The sequence below is a fragment of the Neofelis nebulosa genome, chromosome X (genome assembly GCF_028018385.1).
Source record: "Neofelis nebulosa isolate mNeoNeb1 chromosome X, mNeoNeb1.pri, whole genome shotgun sequence".
Lineage (NCBI taxonomy): Eukaryota > Metazoa > Chordata > Mammalia > Carnivora > Felidae > Neofelis > Neofelis nebulosa.
This window is the reverse complement of record NC_080800.1, coordinates 2,046,410-2,070,229: the sequence shown is the minus strand read 5'-3', so window position 1 is coordinate 2,070,229 and position 23,820 is coordinate 2,046,410.

Sequence of the window (23,820 nt, the reverse complement as noted above, 5' to 3'; positions counted from 1 at the left end):
TATCTGTCATCTATCAAATACCCATCTGTCATCTATCGCTTATCCATCCATCTGTCCGTCCATCCATCCATCCGTCCGTCCATCTATATATCATCTATTTATCTACTACTTATCTATCTGTCATCTATATATGTATCTATGTATTGATCTATCATTTAACAGTCCTATAAATCTGTACAGCTATCCTAACTCCTTGCACAGAAAGTGATTACACAACTCTTCTCCAGAAGAAGACTCCATTAGAGCCAAACTATTAATCTTCCCATAAAAAGTCTAATAACCATTTTCTTTTTTTTTAAAGAATGAAAAAAGTCTAATAACCATTTTCTGAGCTCATCCTAATTTCACATTACTCTGGGGGGGTGGTTCTGGAGAACGGACTTGGGGAGGGTCATGGAAGGACAGAGAACTTGAATATTTTATGTCCTTTTCACTTCAAACACAGTTGGCTTTAAAAGACGTTTTCACAGGAATATAGAGCCACTTTTTTAATTCAGTATTTTCTTCCATACTTCCCCCAAGTGACAGATTCCATGCTTTGATGACCTTATCCGGATGTAAAAGCTTATATCAAAATTGATATCACCATGTGGAAAAAAGGATAACCCTTTTGTGTTTTTGGTGGGAATGCAAACTGGTGTAGCCACTCTCACAACAGTGTGGAGGGTCTTCAAAAAAATTAAAAAACAGAATTATCATAGGAGCCAGTGATTCCACTTCTGGGACTATATGTAAAGGAAATAAGAATACCGACTCAAAGAGTTATGTGTACCCCTATGCTGAGAGCAGCATTACTTACAACAGCCAACACAAGGAAACAACCTAAATGTCCATCAATGGATGAATGGGTTGAGAGGTTGTGGTCTAGAGATACCCACAATGGAATATTATCCAGCCATAAACCGTCAGAAAATCCTACCATTTGCCACAATGTGGATAGACCTTGAAGACATTCTGCTAAATGGAAGTCAGAGAAAGACACATACTGTATGGTGTCACTGATATGTGGACTCTAAAAAAAACCCTGAAAAACTCACAGGAGAAAATATCAGATTTATGGTCACCAGAGACAGAGAAGTTGGGGGGGGGGCGGGCTGGAGGAAGGTGGTCAAGAGGTAGAAACCTCCATTTATAAGGTAAATACATGCTTGATGTACAACGTGATGACCACACTTAACAGTGATGCATAGTATATAGGGAAGCTTTTAAGACTGCAGATCCTTAGCTCAGAGCCTGGAGCCTGCTTCAGATTCTGTGTCCCCCTCTCTCTCTGCCCCACCCCTGCTTGTGCTCTGTCTCTCTCTGTCTTTCAAAAATGAATAAACATAAAAAAATGTCAAAAAAAAGACTGCAGATCCTTGTGATGAGAAATTCTCCTTTTTCTTTTTATTGTATCCACATGAGAATATGGATATTAACTGAATCTATTGCACTCATCATTTCCCAAATATGTCAATCATCAATCAAACCGTCAGGCTGTATGCCTTTGACTTACGCGGTGACGTTTGTCAATTATTCCTCAGACTGGAAAAAACATCGCTATCACCAGAGAACTTTTTGTAAATAACACATAGATCGTTTCACCGAAAACAGCACTGAGGCTCATTGTGTTTTTAATGGGAAGGCACACTTTAATAACGAAACACGAATAATAAAACACCAATTTATCCATGGCTTTCAATGTTCCACAACGACAACAGGAAATACGCTCGTTTTTAGAAGACAGGATTGAATCCTTCCATCTGGTTGGTACTCCTTCGTGCTCTATGGAGGAGGCGGGGTTCGACTGGATGAATTGGCAACATGTGGGCAGACCGTGGGTCGTGCACGTGGCTGAGTGCTGTTGGCGTGGGTCTCCAGGGTTGGTGCTCTCTTTTTGGAGGTGCCACAGACTGTGTGCGTCCCCTCAAAATTCATACGTTGATACCTAAACCCCAGGTTGGTGGTGTTAGGTGGTGGGGTTTGGGGGAGGGGGAACATTACATCATGGAATTAGAATCGTGCCCTCATAACAAGAGGCTGAAAAAACTTGGTTTTCTCTCCCCGCTCTATGAGGGCACAGCCATTCAAGACGGAGTGTGTGAACCACAAGAGGGTCCTCGCTGGACACTCATTCTGCCCATACCTGGATCCCGGACGTTCAGCCTCCACAAAATGTGAGGAGCAAATTGCTCTTGTCGGTAAGCCACCCAGTTTATGGTGACTGAAAGCACCCTGCTGTATAGCGGATGTCGAGGGTTTACTCATCTTGCAGAATTGAACATTCTTACCATTGATGGACAAGTCCCTATTGCCTTGGTCTCTGGGACAGAATCTTCCACACTTCTCCTGTTTGGAGGAAGGGACTACGCTGGACACCCTGTGAGTCAACCGTGTGGTATTTGTCCTTCTGCATCTAGCTTATTTCGTGGAATGCCGCACCGTTCAGGTTCACCCGCCTTGTGTAAGGCAAGATTTCCTTCTTTCTTTTCCATTTTTAAAAATTTTTAAATTTATTTTCTTAATAATTGTTTAAGTGTATTTCTTTATTAGTGAGAGAGAGCACAAGCTGGGGAGAGGCAGAGAGAGAAGGAGACACAGAATCCGAAGCAGGCTCCAGGCTCTGAGCCATCAGCACAGAGCCCGATGCGTGGCTTGAACTCACGAACCCGAGATCATGACCTGAGCCGGAGTCAGACGCTCAACTGACTGAGCCACCCAGGTGCCCCAGATTTCCTTCTTTCTTTTTCTAAAAAAATTTTTTTAATGTTTTTATTTATTTATGAAGGAGAGAGAGAGAGACAGAGCATGAGTGGGGGAGGGGCAGAGAGAGAGGGAGACACAGGATCCGAAGCAGGGTCCAGGCTCTGAGCCATCAGCACAGAGCCCGATGTGGGTTTGAGGTCACGAACCGTGAGATCATGACCTGAGTCGAAAGTCAACCGACTGAGCCACCCAGGCACTCCAGATTTCTTTCTTTCTTAAGGCTGGTTAGTACCCGTTGTGTGTACATCCCACATGTTTTGGTCTTGGTCCGCTCATTTATGTTGTTTCTGTGTCTCACCGATTGTGAAATCGGGATGGTGCTCTTCCAAATATTCACCTTTCTCTGAGCAACACGGCACACTTGAGCAGAATGCTTTTACTCTCATTTCTTGCCCACTTCGTGCTTTGCACTCTTTGTGTCCGGTTTCTAAATCCATTCTTCGTTTCAAACGAGTTGGGGGAAGACCCAGGTGTTGCAGGGGGTCCGGCTGGCAGAATGTGGAGGGGTCTGCACAGGTTCAGTGCCCCGTGAGCTGGTGAATCTGTAGATACAGGTGGCCTGGCTCAGAGCTCAGTCCCCGCAGCGGGATTCACCACACGCTTGCTCACGGCCCCAGTCCCTGTCTCCTCTTGCATACGCTTTACTTCGTTGGCTCAGTGGAAACAATTAGGTTGAAATTCTTTGAGGAGACGCTATACAAGGATTACAAAACTCCATTGGTCTTAGCAATATGGTTTCAGTTGCAGACAGATGCGAGGCAGGAAGTGCACACGAGCGTCTCCACGTTGACCATTTTAAGCACATTTTTCTTTATTCTTAATCTTTTGAAGGCTTAATATCTGTTGGGATTTAAGTTTGCAATGCCAGATAGTGATCTCCTACTTCCTAAAATACTATAGAAAGAAGTATTATCCATAGTTTCCATTTTACAAAGTCAGTTCCTGCCCAGTGAGACCCTGGAGAATAGTCGTGTCTAGTTTAAATTTCTTGCATTTTATTTATTTATTTTGAGACAGAGAGAGACAGCAACAGTGAAAGCGGAGGAGAGAGAGAGATTCCCAAGCAGGCTCCACACCAAAAGCACAGAGCCCAATGCGGGGCTCAAACTCATGGACCATGAGATCATGACCTGAACCAAAGCCAAGAGTCAGACACTAAACCTACTGAGGGGCGCCTGGGTGGCGCAGTCGGTTAAGCGTCCGACTTCAGCCAGGTCACGATCTCGCGGTCCGTGAGTTCGAGCCCCGCGTCAGGCTCTGGGCTGATGGCTCGGAGCCTGGAGCCTGTTTCCGATTCTGTGTCTCCCTCTCTCTCTGCCCCTCCCCCGTTCATGCTCTGTCTCTCTCTGTCCCAAAAATAAATAAAAAAACGTTGAAAAAAAAAAATTTAAACCTACTGAGCCATCCAGGTGCCCCTAGTCATGTCTTATTTTATTTTATTTTATTTTATATTTTATTTATATTTTTGATGCTTATTTATTTTTCAGAGAGAGACAGAGTGTGAGCGGGGGAGGGGCAGAGAGAGAGGGAGACACCGAATCCGAAGCAGGCTCCAGGCTCTGAGCTCTCAGCACAGAGCCCGACGCGGGGCTCAAACCCACCAACCGCGAGATCATGACCTAAGCCAAAGTCGGACGCTTCACTGACTCAGCCATCCAGGTATCCCATAGTCATGTCTATTTCAAAGGAAACTTTCAACTTTGGGGAAAAAATGGGAAAGGAGTCAGGAGCATAAACATTACCTGGGACCTTGTGAGAAATGCAGAAAATCAGAAAATCTGGGGTGGGACTCAGCAACTCTGATTATCAGACCCTCTAGGTGATTTGACACGAGGAAAGTCAAGTTGAGAGCCAGCCACACAGTTCTCACCCACTGGCTGCACATCAGAACCACCAGGCTTTCTAAAACCCCCCATGTTGGGAGTCACTCCCAGAGATTCTGACTTCGTTGGTTTGGGTTGGGGTTTGGGCTCAGAGGGCATTACACTTCTTAAAACCATGCTTCTCAAACCTGGGCGTCACCCAAGTTCTAGAAACCTTGGTGCCCAGACCCAGCTGTTACATCTCCCCAGGTGGCTTTGATGCACCGCCCGGGCTGACAGCCACACGTGCTTGTCCCCCAGGGGATTCGGCTCTGCAGACGATGCAAAGAATGTGTGGTCTGCTTCTTGTCAGACGTTGACGTGCATAGAAATCACTGTGGATCTTGGTAAAATGAGGATTCCAATTTTGGAAGTCTGGCTTGGAGAGTCAATAAGAATCCAGGCGGTAGAGAACTGAGTTAGAGGCTCTCTGTCCTTCTTAGGGCATCTTGCCAAGCCTTTCATTTTTTTCATGAAGTCCCCCTTTGCCTTCTTTGTCAATCGGTGTTTCCAGGTGGGGATCACCAATGGAGCCTAAGTCACGGTTACTCACATCAACCTTTCTCAGCCTCACCACTGTGGACACTCGGTTACATGATCCCCAGTGGTGGGGCTGTTCTGTGTGTTGTGAGGTGTCGAGCAGCGTTCTTGGTCTCCACCCTGTACGTTCCAGGAGTTCCCCAAGATACGACAACGAGAAATGCTTCTGGACATTAGCAAGTGTCCTCTGCAGATAAAGTCCTGATTGCGATAACTGCCACAGATGGAGGGGTGGCTGGCTGGATGGGTGGATGGATGGATAGGTAGATGTTAGGGTAGGTAGGTAGATAGATGATGGGACAGGTAGATAGATAGATAGGTAGGTATAAGGGTGGATGGATGGATGGGTGGATGGATGGATAGATAGGTAGATAGAGTCTCTCAGGCTAAGACAGCAAAAGCGACCTCAACAACAGTGACATCTGGGGCTGGATGAGTCTCTAGGGTGTTGAGCATCATCCCTGGTGCCTACCCACCAGATTGCAGTAACACCTGCCCCCCAAGTTGTGAGGACCACACATATCTCCAGACATTGCCGAATGTCCCCCAGAGGTACAATCAATCATCCCGTCCCTGTCGAGAACCATGGCGTGATATGAATACGGTGAGGACCATTCTGAATGTGATACATTGGCCTCTGCCCTTGTCAGTCCCTGGAACCAGAAGGGACAACACACAGCCGGAGCCTCGATTCCCCAAGTTGTGCCTTCTGCAACGGCTTCTTCCCAACACTTTGGAAAGTCCCTGGCTCTCTAAGTGAGCTCAGATCTTTCTGGCTCCGTGGATTCAACAATTAAGTATTGCCACATTCTTTTTCAGTTCTGAAACCGGCTTGTGGGGCCAGGAATGGAAAAATAAAGTGTCATCATGCAGTATACGGCAAGGAAAACCGTGCTTCTCCTGTCTGTTGCCTCCAGAGGACGTTGCGCTTGTTAAGATATTTTCAACGGTTGTTAAACTGTGTGTTTAACATCAGGCGTTACTCTGTTCTTGCTGGTGGATGATGTTATACAATGAACCTGGCAGATGTTGGAAAACTCTTTAATGATAAGTAGCCCGGACAGATTTGAACTGATGTATTTGACCATTAAAAAAAAAAAAAAATTCATGGCTGCCTCATCTTTGGAAAGAGGAAGAAACAACTTACTTTACAGTGACTTGAACTGCAAACTTACAAAGAACATACGCTGTTTGCTGATATTGCCGACTGTGGCTTTGTGGATGATGAAACAAATCTTTAATCGACTGAGAAACATTTGCAGATTTATTTGTCTTATCTCTGCTGGAAACAACTCGTCCACAAAGGCCAAAAAGATATTTTTCGTAATAGGTCAACGGGATGTTTTTGTTCAAGTAGTCTCCACAAGAGGGCAGTGGATACCACTTAGAGGGTCTTGTCCCTGGGACTTAGGAGGTGATTTTTATTTTCCCAGCAGATTTCACTCATTCTGCTTCAAAACGAACTCTTTGGGAAAGTGAGTCTTCTTACATACATATTATTGCTTATATTGAGTATGACCTGTTTTATAAGCTAAGGATCGTTCACCCATGTTTTAGGAAGAACTCATATTTTCCATCTTGCTAACGCAGACTGAGTTTCTTCATCCGCCATGTTGAATATCCAGCTCCAAGGAAAACACCAGTCAACCTTTTTTTAAAAAATGAAGTGGCCTGTGAGTTACTGTTGCAGGGAGGACAACCATGCGAGGTGAGCTGGAACACCAAGATGTGCATCACATTTAACGACACTTAATCAACACTCTCCAACTTGTAAATGCGATCTTTCTATGAACAGCCCAATTCGGATAGACTCTGCCCAAAACGCATCTCAAGAAATAAGCAGGAAAATCTTCTTTATCTAAGCGAAGAACCCCGTCTTGCAATGTGTGCAACGCTCCCCGATTTCCCCAGGACGGAGCATTTTCACAGGCTCGCACACCTACTTAGAGTTTCGTGACATAAAACTCTCAACGGAGGGTGAGTGGCTTACGACTCAGCAACACCGAGTCTCTGCAAAGCCCCACCTTCCCCATCTTCCAAAAGAAAACACGTCACAGAGCTGCAAACCCCTCTAACCCGATTATCTACGCTAATTACAACCTTCATGCCACGAGGGCTGGCGTGTGGTAGGTGCTCTGCTTTTGGAACCCCACTAGCCATTGGAAAAATAGCAGACAGTCCTGTCTTTGTCTCCAACACTCATTGCTTTGGGTTAATGAAAGGGTACAGATGTCTGGATACTGACTAGGATGATTGTGTCCATGCGCCGCTAACATGATTCACCGACCAGTTATAACCCGTCAGTGTCTTATCTGGGGAAGGCTGGCTCCTTAAGGAATACTGACATGCCTCCCTTTAAAGTCTGGTTTGCTTTGGATTTGTGTACATTTCTTCAAGCCAGGACGTTTGAGCACAGATGAATTAGCTCTGAAATAAAAACACTTCGCGGGCCATTATGCTCAGTGCCCAAGCATCTGAGGGATGGTTGGTGGAGGGATGGTCCTTTGGGAGGTTCTGGAGCCATCTGATGTGGCTGCTGGAAACATTCAGCTCCGACTTCTGCTTGGTCCATGCACACCCTATAGCTAGCAAGCACTGCCCCTGCTTTGAGTTGAGTTAAGGACCACAACGATGTTCAGAAAGGAAATAGCACCAGCCTCCCACTTACAAAACTCTTCTCACGTAGCAATCTGAGAACATTCCGGAACCGAAGCAGTTGAAAATCCAAACGTAGTGCCAATAGACCGTCTGCTAACTGACCGAGAGCCGTGGCCCAGAATTTTAGTTGTCCTCCCGTGTGAACTTGGCCAATCAGTTAGCAGTTGTGCTAACTGAATCAAACCAATGCACATGCTGCCTTTTATTATCATTTATATTTTTGAGGAGAAAGGAAGTATGAAAGATTTCAAGACTGTGCTGTTATTTTTTTTAACATAAGGTATGCAAAAGTTTATTTCAGTGAAATTCACAAGAATATCTCTGTCACTATCTGTGTGTCTCTATCAATACCCATCCATCCATACATCCATTCATCCATCCGTCCATCCATCATATCTGTCTGTTTCTCTGTCCCTCTGTCTATGTATGAATCCATCCATCTATGTATCCATCCATCAATTCATCAATGCATGCATGCATCCATCCATCATATCTATCTATGTATCCATCCAGCTATCATCTATCTATTATCTATCTATCTATCTATCTATCTATCTATCCATCCATCCATCATATCTATCTCTCTCTCCCTCTGTCTCTCTATTTATGCATCCATCCATCCATGTATCCATCCATCAATTCATCAATGCATGCATGCATCCATTCATCATGTCTATGTATCTATCCATCCAACTATCATCTATCTATCTATCTATCTATCTATATCTATCCATCATATCTATCTTTCTCTCCCTCTCTCTATCTATGCATCCATCCTTCTATGTATCCATCCATCCATCCATCCATCCACGCATCCATACATCATATCCATGTATCTATCCATCCAACTATGTATTATCTATGTATGTATGTATGTATGTATGTATGTATCTATCTATCTATCTATCTATCAATCATCTATCTTCTGTCTATCCATACGTCCATCATCTATCTGTCCATCCATCTGTCTGCCTGTCCATCCATCCAGCCATCCATCTTTCATCCACTATCTGTCCATCTATCTACACATTTGGTATAAGAACATGGAAATGGTTATATTTAAGCGATGATCTCAAGCGTTGTGGTAGTTTATCCAGGATCTAGCTGCAGTTTTTCAAATAGATAGATAAACAGAGGCTACTTTATTGAGACACAATTTACATCACATAAAATTAACCGTTTAAAGTAAACAATTCAGCGGCATTTATCGCATTCAGAATGTAGGGGAGCAACCCCCTTTTTCCCCCAATCATAATAAGGATACTCTCTTCATCCCCCTAACCTATTTCACCCATCCCCCATCGACTTCCTGTCTGGTATCCATTGGTTTGTTCTCTAGAGTTAAGCACCTGTTTCTTGGTCTGTCTCTCTCTCTCCTTTTTTCCCCTTTACTCTTTTGTTGCTAAAATCGTGCATGTAAGTGAAATCATATGGTATTTGTCTTTCTTGACTGACTTATTTCACTTACTATGGTACCATGTAGCTCCATCCACGTTGTTACAAATGGGGAGATTTATTCGTTTTTATGGCTGACAATAATCCATTGTGTGTGTGTGTGTGTGTGTGTGTGTGTGTGTGTGTGTGTGTACATACTATAGATGGGCACTTCCGTATCTTGGCGATTGTAAATAATGCTGCTATAAACATAAGGGTGCATGTATCCCTTTGAATTAGTGTTTTTGTATTTTGGGGGGTAATAGTAGTGTGACTGCTGGATCTTGGGTCGTTCTATTTTTAACTATTTGAGGAACCTCTATACTGTTCTCCAGAGAGCAGCTGCATTCCCACCAACAGGGCAAGAGGGTTCCCCTTTCTCCACATCGTCACCAACATCTGTTGTTTCTTGTGTCCTTCATTTTACCCAGTCTGACAGGTGGGAGGTGGTATCTTATTTTGGTTTTGATTTGCATTTCCCTGATGATGAGTGATGTCGAACATCTTCTCATGTGTCTTTTGGCCACCTGGGTGTCTTCTTTGGAGAAATGTCTGTTCGTGTCTTCTGCCCTTTTTTTAATTGGATTATCTATTTTCTGGGCTGGGCAACAACCAATTCTGTCTAGTTCCAGAATATTCTCATCCCCCCCAAAGGAGACCCTGAACCCATTAGGTAGTCACCACTCTGTACTTCCCACCTGCGGGCCCCAGCCAACCACTGATCTGCTTTCTGTCCCCATGGATTCACCTGTTTTGGACATTGGGATACATTGACTCACACACCATGTGGTCTTTGGTGGGTGGCATCTTTCACTGCCCTGGATGTTCTTAAGGTTCATCTACACCTTGGTGGGTGCACCAGCCCTTTCCCTCATTACGGATTCTCTTGCAGGGGCTCAGGTGAAGGAATAATGATGTAAGCAGTGACTGAACACAGAACCTCATTCTCCACCGAAATCTGGGAATGCGTGGCTTGGGTATTTTCTGAATGTGACCAAACTAATAAAATAATTAATGATCTTTGGTGGGATTGAAAGGCACTATCAATACGATCATGTGAATGCACAAATCTACTAATGAATTATATCGGTTTCGTAGGATTGCCGTAGCAAAGTGCCACAGACGGGTTTCAGGACTACGTCTCGCCCGCCATTTTCTTTCTCAGCAGATGGACTTACCATCTATGTCTTGATGCAAATTTAAGGCTCTCTGGACCATGTGCTACCCCCCCCCCCCATCTATCCCACATGCACGTGTGTGTTTGAGATGTGACCCCATCTGTTAATTCCCTCCGGGCCAACCCGTTTAGTATTGTTTGGGCAGTTATAAAACCGTAAATGGGAGTGTATCATTCTCTTCAATGAAATCCTATGTAGTGAGTCTTTGTCCTTCAGAGCTCAAGTTGACCCCGTACCCCACTCCCTTTTTTGGTAATTGGTGAGGTAGTAACTATCTTCAGCTTTGCAGGTGATGTTTTCCGTAGGACCCACCCAACTGTGCCACAGTATCACAAAAGCAACCATAGAAAATATATGAGTGGGTGTGGCTTTGTGCCAATAAAACTTTATTTGGAAAAACAGATGATGGGCCATATTGGGCCCACGGGTTCTAGTTTGCCAGCCTCTGGTTTAGAGGATAAAATCCCAGCATTTAAGCGATCACGTACAAAGTTTGTCATGACCTGAGTTTGTCCCCTTAAATGATTCTCTCTTTTGTCATGTGCCACGAGTGGAGGAAGGACAGAGAGAGAGGGAGACACAGAATACCCAGCAGGTTCCAGGCTCCGAGCTGTCAGCACAGAGCCCGACGCGGGGCTCGAACCCACGAACCGTGGGATCAAGACATGAGCCGCAGTCGGACGCTTAACCCACTGAGCCACCCAGGCGCCCGGGAGATAAGGTCTTTGAAGAAATGGTTAGGGTAAGATGAGGTCAGTAGGGTGGCCCGAACCCAGAAGACTGGGGTCCTTATGAGTAGAAGAGATCAGGACACAGACACGCACAGAAGGACGACCACGTGATGATACGGGGAGAACACGGCATCTACACGCCAAGCAGAGATGCCTCAGGAGGAACCAGCTCCGTTCCCCGCCTGGATCCCCGACTCCCGGCCTCCAGAAGCGGGAGACCATCAGTGTCCGTTGTTGAGGCCGCTGCGTCTAGGGTATTTGTCCTGGCAGCTGGACCACACGAATACGGGCACCTTCTCCGTGGCCCAGAAATCACCCTTGCTTTGTACGTTCTTACAGTAAGTCACCCCGAGCTGACTCCCCTTGGAAATGCCTCCCCGCCCCCGTCTCTCATTTTTCCATTTGGCCTCCGTTCATGAGATGCTACAATGGATGTATTTTTCTTGGTGCAATAATCTTTGCTGGGTTGTTTTTTTTTTTTTTTTTTTTTTTTTTTTTTTTTTTTTTTTTTTTTTCTCTTCCATGCTGTTTCTCATCTGGCTGAGGGAAGTGGAAAATTTTAGGCAATGGTCCCGGGATCTCAGACCACTTCCAAACTCTTGCTATTGAATAAAAATATTGTATGTTCTCCTTCTCCGTGATTGGCTCAAATTGACTTTCTGTTTTCATCACGTTCCCCAGGTGATGGACGACCCCCGTCCCCCATTTTTTTTTTCTTTTTTAATTTCGTCTCTGCTGCCTTGGCTACTTTTAAAGCAGGCTCTCGGTGTTCTTATTTTTCACGACGTTCCACGAGCCTTTCACGGAATCCGAGTGTCTACATTTTCACCGAGGCAATGCACACGTTCTTGGGATGATGCACACGATCCAAGCAAACAAAGGTTCTGATAAGGTCTTACATGTCTTGGCCAAGCGCTTCGATCGTGGACTATGTAGGATCTCATTGAAGAGAATGACGCGGGCATTGGCACCCACATGTCCCTGATGATAAGTGACACAGAGCATCTTTTCGTGTGTCCGCGGCCATCTGGACGTCTTCTTTAGAGTGAGGTCTGTGCCCGTCTCACCGGGCACACGCACAGACCTCTTGAGATTCTGCCTGTAATTTAAAAGCTGGCTCCTGAAAGGAATAAAGGGGGTGCCCTGAAGAAAGTCGTAAGGGGGAACGCAGACAAATGAGTTTCCACAGCAAGCTGTGGGATTGTAAATGGGGAGCCGATGTGTTAACCCTGCCTTTGCCCTATGCGTAAGCTAGAGTTGACCATGGTGCCCATCCCAGGATGGTGACATCTGGCCTGGGACGCCATGAGTCTGACGCGCTTACGAACGTGCCTGGAAAATATCGAGGCGGTTCGACGCCTGTTCACTCGATTTCCCTCTCATTTTCTGTATTTTGATGTGATTCTCTTGTTCATGTAAGGAAATGAGAATTTGGGGCATCTGCGTGGCTCAGGCTGTTGAGCGTCCGACTCTCGGTTTCGGCTCAGATCATGTCTCACGGTTCATGGGTTCGAGCCCCGTATTGGGGGCGAAACCTGCTTGGGATTCTGTCTCCCTCTCTCTCTGCCCCTCCCCTGATCTTGCCCACACGAGCTCTCTCTCTGTGTCTCTCTCCCTGTCTGACTGCCCCCTGCTCCAAAATAAATAAACCTCAAAAAATAAAAAAATAAAGAAAATGAGAATTTGTCCTTACCCATAGGAGAGAAAAGTCTTTCTCAATGTGAGTTGGTGACACCAGATATCCAAGTCCCCAGGGCTGAGTGTTGACTTCTTGACTCCCTTTATGAAGTGCCATCAGTGAGGAGTCTCTTTAGCAGATGGGGTTTGGACCCACAGGTTAACCCATAACCTAACCCGCGAGCTTTTAGGGGAGGCAATAATATCCTCAGCTTAACAAACACACCTCATGTCATGCTGAAGTGTCATCAGCTAGGTGTGGCCACAAGACTGCATTCAGCAGGATTTTAGGGAAAGTGCTGGGAGCATTTAGGAAGGCTGCTGAGAAAGAGCTCGTTCCTCACTGCTCCCTTGTTCCTACTGCCAGGAATGCAGATGGAAGTGATGGCTGGAGCTACAGCATCCACGTTGTGCCACGAGGCAACATGAGGGATGGGAGCCATGGGTTGTGATGCCAGCACAGAAAGGGACATTCCTGGGTATCTTGATCCTTATTCCCAATATCTGAAGCTTTCAGGTTTGCTTTTAGAAGCGTCTGTGTGTCACCAAGTGTTGTTGTAAGTATCCATCTGTGCTTTGGCCAGAGTGGGGGCACATGAGTAGGAGCCGACCCCATCCGGGGTCAGACATGTGCGTGTGCACGTCTGGGGTGAGGAGGGGACGGGAGTAAAGGGAAGAGAGACCTCCCCCCCTGTCCGTTCCCCAAGGGACACAGCCTGAGCCCAGAGAGTGTGAGAAAATGAGCACATCGGCAGCGTCTTGGAGAACAGAAGCTTGGATTCGGTCACGGGGTCTCCTCGCTTCGCCCACGGGCAGCACCTGCTCTGTTAGGACCGCACGTTTGCTTCCTGACATCTGCTTTACGACACAAATGACTTAATTCCCGACCTCACCCCTGGTGGAGTGTCCCTCGATGAGCGGGGACGACCCCGCGAGCCCGTGAAGGATTCCTTCCTCTTAAGGTTACAGCTCTGACTGGCGGCTGTGATTTTGGGCAAGAAATGCCCTCGTGGGGTCGGACTCGAGGGGCTCCTTGCGAACTTGCTTGCGTGTACCGGGAACCGGAACAGGTGTGGTGATGTTGTCCCTGTGCCCGGGGACGTTGGGGAAGCGGAAGAGGTGGGCGTGACAAGAACGTGTGGCAAGGTTTACGTCTCTGTTCTTTCCCTTTCTCTTCCGGAATGACTCTAGGAGGGGACAGTGACCGTCCATGCTGGGGAGTCGCACTGCCAGATGGCCCAGGTGGGGATGAAGGGCACCGGTCGCAGCAGAAGGCTGGGACTGGGGTCCCCGTCGGGACCCAGGAAGCACGCTCCCAGGCCGTCAGCCACAGGACTCCTCCAGGGGGGAGGTACCAGTGGGGGCAGAAGCCACACGTGGGGGGCTGTGCATGTGGCTCCCCGGGCTGTGGCCACTGTTGGCCGGTCACTGATTTTTATGGCACGCTGCCCTAAAATGTCAAACGTCAGGGTGCCCTGTGCACCATTGTGACGCACAGGGGTGGTTCTGCTTTGTCTGCTTCTCCTTCCGGACTGGCTCTTCCTTCCGTAGCTCAGCTCGGGCCATAGAGCCTGTGCAGCCCGGGGACCGTGGAAGGGTCTGTCTCTGCCTGACGTGGGTCCCCTGACAGCCACTGCTTCTGATCCCCAGGACCTCGTGACCAACATCGTCCATCCTGGCCAAGTTCGTGCCTGTTGCTCTCAATCACTCCCCCTGTGCAGACACAGCACGCTTGCAGGGTGGGGGTTTTAATTACCCCGATATGGCTACAGGCTCAGGGTTTTATCTACACGCAGCTGAGGCTGCCTTATTTGTCCTTTTGCAATCGAGTACCTTTTCCTTGTTTCCCCCCAAATTGTTCTCTGTTCTGCCCCCTCACCTCCCACTGAATGCTTGCACCTTGACCCTTTCTACCTGTATTTTTAAAAATATGTTTTAAATGTTTATTTATTTTTAAGAGAGAGAGACAGAGTGTGAGTGGGGGAGGGGCAGACAGAGAGGGAGACACAGAACCCGAAACAGGCTCCAGGCTCCGAGGTGTCAGCACAGAGCCCGACGCGGGACCCGAACTCACGGACCGTGAGATCGTGACCTGAGCCGAAGTCGGACGCTTAACCGACTGAGCTCCCAGGCACCCTTCTCCCTGTATTTTATTTCATGTCGGAATGCACTTCCTCGGGGGGCCTGGCTGTATGAATTTTCATGGGTACTAGACTTCAGTCATGCCGTGACAGAGCCTTGGTCAGCCTGGGATCTCAGACGCCCCACAGGCTTGAACGCAGGGAAGCTCAGAGACAGGTCTACGGGTCAGTTTTCCTGGGATTCCAGTCTTTACCTGGTGCCATTCCAGAAGTGATGTCGTAACGCAGTGGAACCCACGCGAATGGCAGGTGTCTCTCCCTTTCACCCTGAAAGCCAGCCGACCTTCTGCCCCACAGCTGCCCGTGCACGGAACTGTGTACATCCCTGTGAAGACGTCTGCTTTTACAGGGCCCTGTGCCACCAGAGGACAAAGCCATCCCGCTCACGAGTTCTGGCATCCTCCCCCTGTGATCCAGTGACCCGGCCAAGACCCAGGATGAACCCAAGTTCTGATGTCCGAGAATGTGTGTGAGACCAACTTAATCCCCGAGCAGGGGACGGGGGCCGAATGTGGGAGCGCCCTCTCCATCTGGAGCAGGTCTTCCGGCGAAGGAAAATCGGAGCCTCGTTCCCTGTGGGGCGGGCTGCTGAGGAGTGTGAGGGGCTTTGAGACCTGGCCTTTGTTTCCTATTCTTCTCAAAGTCTGTAAGAGGTTCTCACGTATGCCGTTCTCTACCCACACGCCTGCCTTGGGGTCTTGCACATAAGCAGGGAATATATGTATACACAGAATCCATATATACACACGCACATATATATCTGATGTATATACACACATATAAATCATTTATATATACATTACATATGATATATATACATATACATTATATATAGTATATATATACACATAATATAGATACATACAAATATACATAGTATACATACATGTACACGAGGTAATATATATATACATTATGCATCATGTATATACACACATATATAACATATACATTATATGTAACATATATACATATACACATAATATATACATATATGCATTTTATATAGTGTGTATATACATATAGTATATACATATACATAATATACATACACACATATTTGTAATATATATACACATAATTTGTATATACATTATATATAATAGATGCACATATATACATACACATTATATATAACGTATATACATATACACAATATATACATATATGCATTTTATATAGTGCATATATACATATACATAATATACATACATTTGTAGTGTATATACACATAATTTATATATACATTAATATATACATATATATACATAGATATACATTATATATAACATATATACATATACACATAATATATACATGTATGCATTTTACATAATGTGTATATACATATACATAATATACATACATATTTGTAATATACATACACATAATTTGTATATACATTATGTATAATAGATGCACATATATACATTATATATAACATATATACATATACACAATATATACATATATGCATTTTATGTAGTGTGTATATACATGTACATAATATACATACACATATAGTTGTAATTATATACACATAATTTATATATACATTATATATAATAGATGCAGATATATACATATACAGTATATATAACATATATACATATACACAATATATACATATATGCATTTTACATAGTGTGTATATACATATACATAATATACATACATTTATATTTGTAATTATATAGACATAATTTATACATACATTATATATAATATATGCAGATATATACATATACAGTATATATAACATATGCATATACACAATATATACATATATGCATTTTACATAGTGTGTATATACATATACATAATATACATACATTTATATTTGTAATTATATACACATAATTTATATATACATTATATATAATATATGCACATATATACATAGATATACATTCTATAGTATATATACTGTGTATACATAGTATACATTCTATAGTATACTGTAATATGTAGTATGTATTATACACATAATGTAGACGTATACATAATATACATAGAGATATATATGTAATGTATATACATTATATTACATGTACATAATATATGCACATGTATACATTATATAATATATACACACATGCATAATATTCATACACATATATGCATGATATATACATGATGGAGATACACATATATACCCAACATATATATGCATAATATACACAGATACATAATATGAGTATATATAACATACATATACACACATATAGACATTATATATACATATACACATTATACATAAATATACACACATATATACATGACATATACACACAAATAGACACATGATAATTGGCCTATATACACAATACATATATATCCACGTACTATATATACGTATATATATTGACCAAATGTCTGTGTTATTTAGTGACAGAGTTGCAATAGGGTAGCCCAGAAAAGGGGGTGACGTGAACGGCCTTGGGGAATCCTAACACTCTGGTCAACACCATCCCAATGTAGATATGCCACGAGGCGTAAGGTTTGCAAAAACAAAGCATCGGTGTGCTTGAAACATGAATCCTTATTGCAGTCCTTCTGGCCTTCTTGCCTTGTGACAGGAAAGGAGATGCACCCAAGTTGAGAGGCATCAGGGTCGCTTCGCCTGGCCTTTTTTTCTGTACTGTGGTGGACACATGATGTTGCCTCAGTGTCAGGAGTAGAGCGTAGCGGGGCGGAGAGAGAGGGAGATGCAGAATCCGAAGCAGGCTCCGGGCTCCGAGCTGTCAGCACAGAGCCTGATGCGGGGCTCGAACTCACGGACTGTGAGATCATGACCTGAACTGAAGTTGGACACTCAACCGACTGAGCCCCCCAGGCGCCCCTATTTTCCACTTTTTTGAGGACCCTCGGTCCTGTTCTCCAGAGCGGCTGCAGCAGTCTGCATTCCCACCAACAGGACACAAGCGTTCCCCTTTCTCCACATCCTGTCTGATGACTGTTGTTGCCTGTGGTGTTTGTTCTAGACATTCTCACAGGTGCGAGGGGATACGTCACGGTGGTTTTGATTGGCATTCCCCGGATGCCGAGGGACGTGGACCATCTTTCCATGTGTCTGCTCTGTGCTGGCGGGGGGACAGAGTCTAGCCTTCCCTCAGCACAGCCATCCATGAATTATCTGCGATCATTCCTCCCACGCGTACCAATGACTCCTTCCTGCCTTCCTCCTGCCTTGCAGGAGAGCAGATTTCTGCATTTCTGTTTGCTATTTCCCCGCTTTGCTACCAAGGCCCGTGCGCTCGGACCCGCCCTGAACCTGCCTCCCCGGGCTCGCCCTGATGCGCTCACATCCTGCCTTGCAGACCACAAGCCAGCCAGTGGAATTTCCATCCAGTGGGGTGGGGGGAGCCAGCTGCTACAGAACTTGGCAGGGTCGAGGAGAAGTGGTCCCAGCTTGCTAATGAACATCCAGAAGGAAACTATCTTCTCCTCTGGGTGGTTGCCTCCAAAGGTGTCATTTTCTCATCCACATCGTTGAGAGGCATGATCAACGGCAAAGCTTCAGTATTTTGAAGGCACTCGTTGGCTCCAGAATGGGGACGTTGGAAGAGAGAGGGGCGTGCGTTAGACGTACCTGGAGATGCTTTTCTTCTCAAAGCAAGATGGCTTAAGATTCTCTCGCTGGACCAGAATGTCTGGGGGTGGGGCCGGATGCATGAATTTTGATCATCTCCTCCCTGGGATTTTGGTTCCCAGTCCTGGGTGTGAATGCTGCAGTATTCTGGAGTATGCTGCAGTATACTGGGCAGGGAATCTGTGTGGGGGGCTGAGGCTCACGGTTCTATAAATTCTTAAGTTGGGGATGAGGTGGTGGGAATGTGGTGACAAGCCCAGATGTCCCTTAAGGTCACAGATGCTTGGGTAAGGGGCACTGAGCCCCTGATCAGCTGAAAATGCACGTCTAACTTTTTGGGAGTCACTCAAAAGGTAGCCACTCATAGAGCACCATTGAGCGGAAGGCTGGACGGTAACGGTCGGCCCATATGCTCTGTGTATCACATGCTGCCTTCTTGTAGCAGAGAAAGCTGGAGAAGAGAAGATGTCGTTCCGAGGGAGGCAAACCATAAGCGACTCTTAAAAACTGAGAACAAAGTGAGGGTTGATGGGGGGTGGGAGGGCGGGGAGGGTGGGGGACGGGCTCTGAGCAGAGCCCCTGTTGGGAGGAGGCCATGAATGTTCCAAGGATGCCCACCGAATGGAGAACACGTTCATTCCTCAGACACGGCGGATGGCGTGAGGATTGCATAGGCGTCATCCCTTCGTGCCTCCCAGACGTCCCTGCGGCTCGACGACCCCCCTGGTCTTCCAGAAGAGTCCGAGGTTCACGCGTCATCACATCCCGGGATGTGCGCTTTCAGTCCTGAGGGTGAGCACGTCACGGGCCAAACCAGGATGCATCGGGGGCCCTCTTCCCGCTTGCGGTTCAGGTTCAGGTAACTGGTTTACCCTCCGGCCCCAACCAGTCAAGCAATAAAGAGTCCACGCATAGGAAGCAACAGTCCTCGAGACGGGACAGCAGGCCCTTACGAAGGGGAATCCCCGGGAGACGAACCATGAGAGCAGGTGCCATCGCGGTGTTCTGTGTCCCCGTGCGGCCCGTGGGGGATGTGGCCCTCAGGAGAGTGGACACAAGAGGGGGGCAGCCAGTGCCTTTTCTGCAAGGCCCCGTGCTCCCTTAGCTGCAAGGAAGGCTGCACAAGACACCCTGCGGGACCACCGTGCGCCCAACAGACCCTCGGGGGTTCTCTGAGCACATGCACAAGGGCAATAATGGAACAAGTGGGGTGACCGTTGCCCGCACCGCCCTGGGGAGATGACGAGGACCAGGAGAATGGCACTGGGCCCACGAGGAGGCACAGCCTGGAACTGGTGGGACGTCGGGACAAGTGGGACAGGAACATGGGGCAGGGGGCAGGGAGGCAGCCGTGAGCCGGACTTGACTGCAGCTCGTTGCCAGCTGCCAAGGGACGGCCGAAACGGTTGTGGTCCGTGGGCGAAGACGCTGGCTGTGCTCAGGAAGAGGACAGAGCGGCCTCCGGGAGGGATGAGGTCAGGAGAGGCCCCGTCAGCGCACGCAGGGACGTCCCACAGCAGCTGCCGTCGCTTCCCTGCAAACGGCCCGGCTGCATCTGACAAGCCGCCTGCCTTCTCCAGCGACGACACCACCTCCTGGAAGCCACCTCCATGCATATGAGGCACCGCCTCCTGCCCCCTGATGCAAAGACGGGACATTCCCACTCACGCACTTTCGTCCATCCCGTCCCTGGGAGTGCTGAGTCAGCTGCACGGCTCCTTTGGTCGATTTATCCCTCTGATTGATTTATTCTTATTTTTTTTTTATTTTTTTTTTAACGTTTATTTATTTTTGAGACAGAGAGAGACAGAGCATGAACAGGGGAGGGTCAGAGAGAGAGGGAGACACAGAATCGGAAACAGGCTCCAGGCTCTGAGCCATCAGCACAGAGCCCGATGCGTGGCTTGAACTCACGGACCGTGAGATCGTGACCTGAGCCGAAGTCAGATGCTTAACCGGCTGAGCCACCCAGGCGCCCCAATTTATTCTTATTTTTGAAACAGCACAAAACATCCCAAAGTCCCCTCATTCTCCAGGAGTCACACGGATGTCATCAAAACCTCACCCTGTGCTTTCCATTAATGATGGAAACTTTCCCTCCGATGACTAAACGGGTTTATGGGACTGTTGAGGGTGAACCCTAACATCTTCGTGATTAAGGAAAGGAACGGCCAGTGTCATCGGGGATATTAAACTATTTTACCCGTTACGCGTGTGGTTTTTAAACATCTCAATGAGTAACGTTCTCACTCTCTCCAGCACTCACTGCCCAATAGACTTGATTTCGCCACTGACATAGCCCAGGGGTCAGACCTCTCTGCCCATGGCCGGTGGTGAGTAGAACAGCAAATGTTAATTATTGGTCATTAGCATATTAATTTATTGTATTAATACTATTTTAGTATTAATGTATTATAATCCTGATAGTATATTAACTCATTTTATATATAGCATGTTAATCCTGATAGTATATTAATTTATTATAATCCTGATGTGTATAAACTGACTATATGCAGCATATTAATCCTGACACTACTAATTTTTTATAGCAGTTTATTAATTTATTATAATCCTGATAGTATATTAATTTATTATACAACTATAATTATTCATTATAGTCCTGATAGTATACTAGTTTATTATAATCCTGATGTGTATAAACTGACTATATGTAGCATATTAATCCTGATACTGTATTAATTTTTTATAGTAGTTTACTAATTTATTATAATCATGATACTATATTAATTGATTGTATATAGTATGTTAATCCTATAGTATATTGTTGTTACAGTAATATATTAACTTATTATAATCCTGATAATATATTAATTTATTATAATCCTGATAGTATATTAACTAATTATATGTACCATATTAATCCTGATACCATATTAATTTATTATAGTAGTTTATTAATTTATTATAATCATGATAGTATCTTAGCTTATCACCTATAGCATTTTAATGCTGATAGTATATTAATTTGTTATAATAGTTTATTAATTTATTGTAATCCTAATAGTATCTTAATTATTACATATGGTAGTATATGAATTTATTATAGTCGTTTATTAATTTATTATAATCCTAATAGTACATTAATTTGTTATACATAGTATGTTAATCCTGATAGTATATTAAGTTATTATAATCCTGATAATATAGTAATTTATTATAACTGATTGTATACTAAGTTACTGTACATAGTATATTAATCCTGGAAGCATATTAACCCATTATAGTAGTATATAAATTTATTATAATCCCAATACTAAATTAATTTACCATAGTCCTGACAGTATATTAGTTTATTAAAATTAGTTTATTAAATTGATCGATTTAATTAAATTTAAATTACATTTAAAAAGACAGACACTGCTTCCCTCCATGCAGAAGCTCCACAGGTGAGTGATGGGGATATTTCTGTGGCTGGGACCAGTCTGGCTTTGAAACAATTTCCTTGGCGAGAATGAGGGGAGGGATACCCAGGGTGCAGGAGATTGGAGACAGTGTGTGTGTGCCAATGTTCTTCTGCACAGAACTGCTGTCTCTGACCAGCACTTTGTTATCAGGCACAAAGGTTCGGATGAAAACACTCCTGGCAGAATGCATTTGCAAATTGTGTCACTCTCTTCACTGTAGGGGAGTTATTGAAGACATCTTTGGCATTAATGACTCAGAGATATGACTGGAACAGCTCTCCTTCCTGGAAGAAAACGTTGGGAAATCGTTATTGCAGAATAGGAGATGTCTCACTTTTTCCTTTGGCTGCTAGGAAGCTCAAAACTCAATCATTTTTAAAACTCTTGTCGTTGTGGTTGATAGGGATGCATTTATATTAACAGATTTCAAGTCAAGTGGATGAGAGAAGACAATTTTTTTAAATGTTTATTTAGTTTTGAGAGAGGGAGGGAGACAGAGTGCAAGCAGGAGAGGGGCAGAGAGAGAGAGAAGGAGATACAGAATCTCAAGCAGACTCCAGGCTCCGAGCTGTCAGCACAGAGCCCGACGCGGGGCTCAAACTCACGAACCGCGAGATCATGACTTGAGTTGAAGTCACGTGCTTAACCGACCGAACCACCCAGATGCCCCGCGAGAAGGTATATGTTTAAATAGTCTGCCTTCCAAAGTTTTCATTATGAATAAATTTTTTCTGGAGAATTATAAACATATTCAAAGGCCGGGAGAATATTCTCTTGGATCCCCCACGTACCCATTATGTTAAATGACTAGCAACCCATGGGCGGCCCTGTTTCTTCTACACCCACACCTGTCCCTTCCTACAAACCCCAGATTTACCTCGAAGCTAACCCCACGCATCAGACAACTGCATTCAGCTACTTTTCTAAACATGCTTGCCTTTGCACTCAGTCCCAGCGTTACTGACCACCCCTTGCTGACAGGACGGTGTCCAAGTGTCTCATCTTGCTATGGCATTGATGGCCCTTACCTGACTTGTTCCTTTTCTTGGGCCCTGATGACATTTTCCAAAGTGAAAGCATGCAATTAAAAAAGAAAGAATGCATCCCATGATTGTACTGTAGTATGATACTCCGGGGGCCAGAGGAAACCAATAATTCCTTTCTGCCCCCGTCATGCCTGGGACCACAAGTCATGGCTCCATTCACCAAGGCGGGGGTGCCATTGTCTTCGGGCATTCTGGAAGGAGAGCCCATTCTATGCCAGCACAACATCGCTGCTTCCATGGCTGTGTGGTTCCAGCCGAGCGGTCAGCCGTGCCTGTCCATGCGCTGCTCACGCATCAATCATCATCGCTCGGATCTCCTAAATCAAACGCGAGCGAGGCTCTCCTTCAGAACGTGCGTTGAGGTCACAGCTGCCGTGGGTTTACAGTCTTGCGAAATTGGTATTGATGGTTAGTCCATTTAAGCGATGACGATTCTCTCAGTTTGTGTCTTCACTTGGCAGAGGGGAGATCTGCCTTGGCTGCTTGCAGAAGTGAAAGTCGTGGACTGTGTTTTCCAAAAATGACTGACTCAGAGCCATGGAAGCTTTAGAGTGCAGGGCGACTTGGTGCGTCTTAGGGAAAATGGGAACTTGGTAGGACCACACCCATCACTGGGGCCCGTCCGTGGGTGGCATGGCTCTTACTGAGGACGCATTCTCAAAGGCGGGTTGGAAAACCCTCGTTATCAGGGCAGAAAAGACAAAGGCCCGTGGAATCCCAAATGTGTTATCCAGTGTCAAAATCAGGGGACAGTTAACAGATTTTTTCTTAAGCTTTTGAGTTTCCTGTGG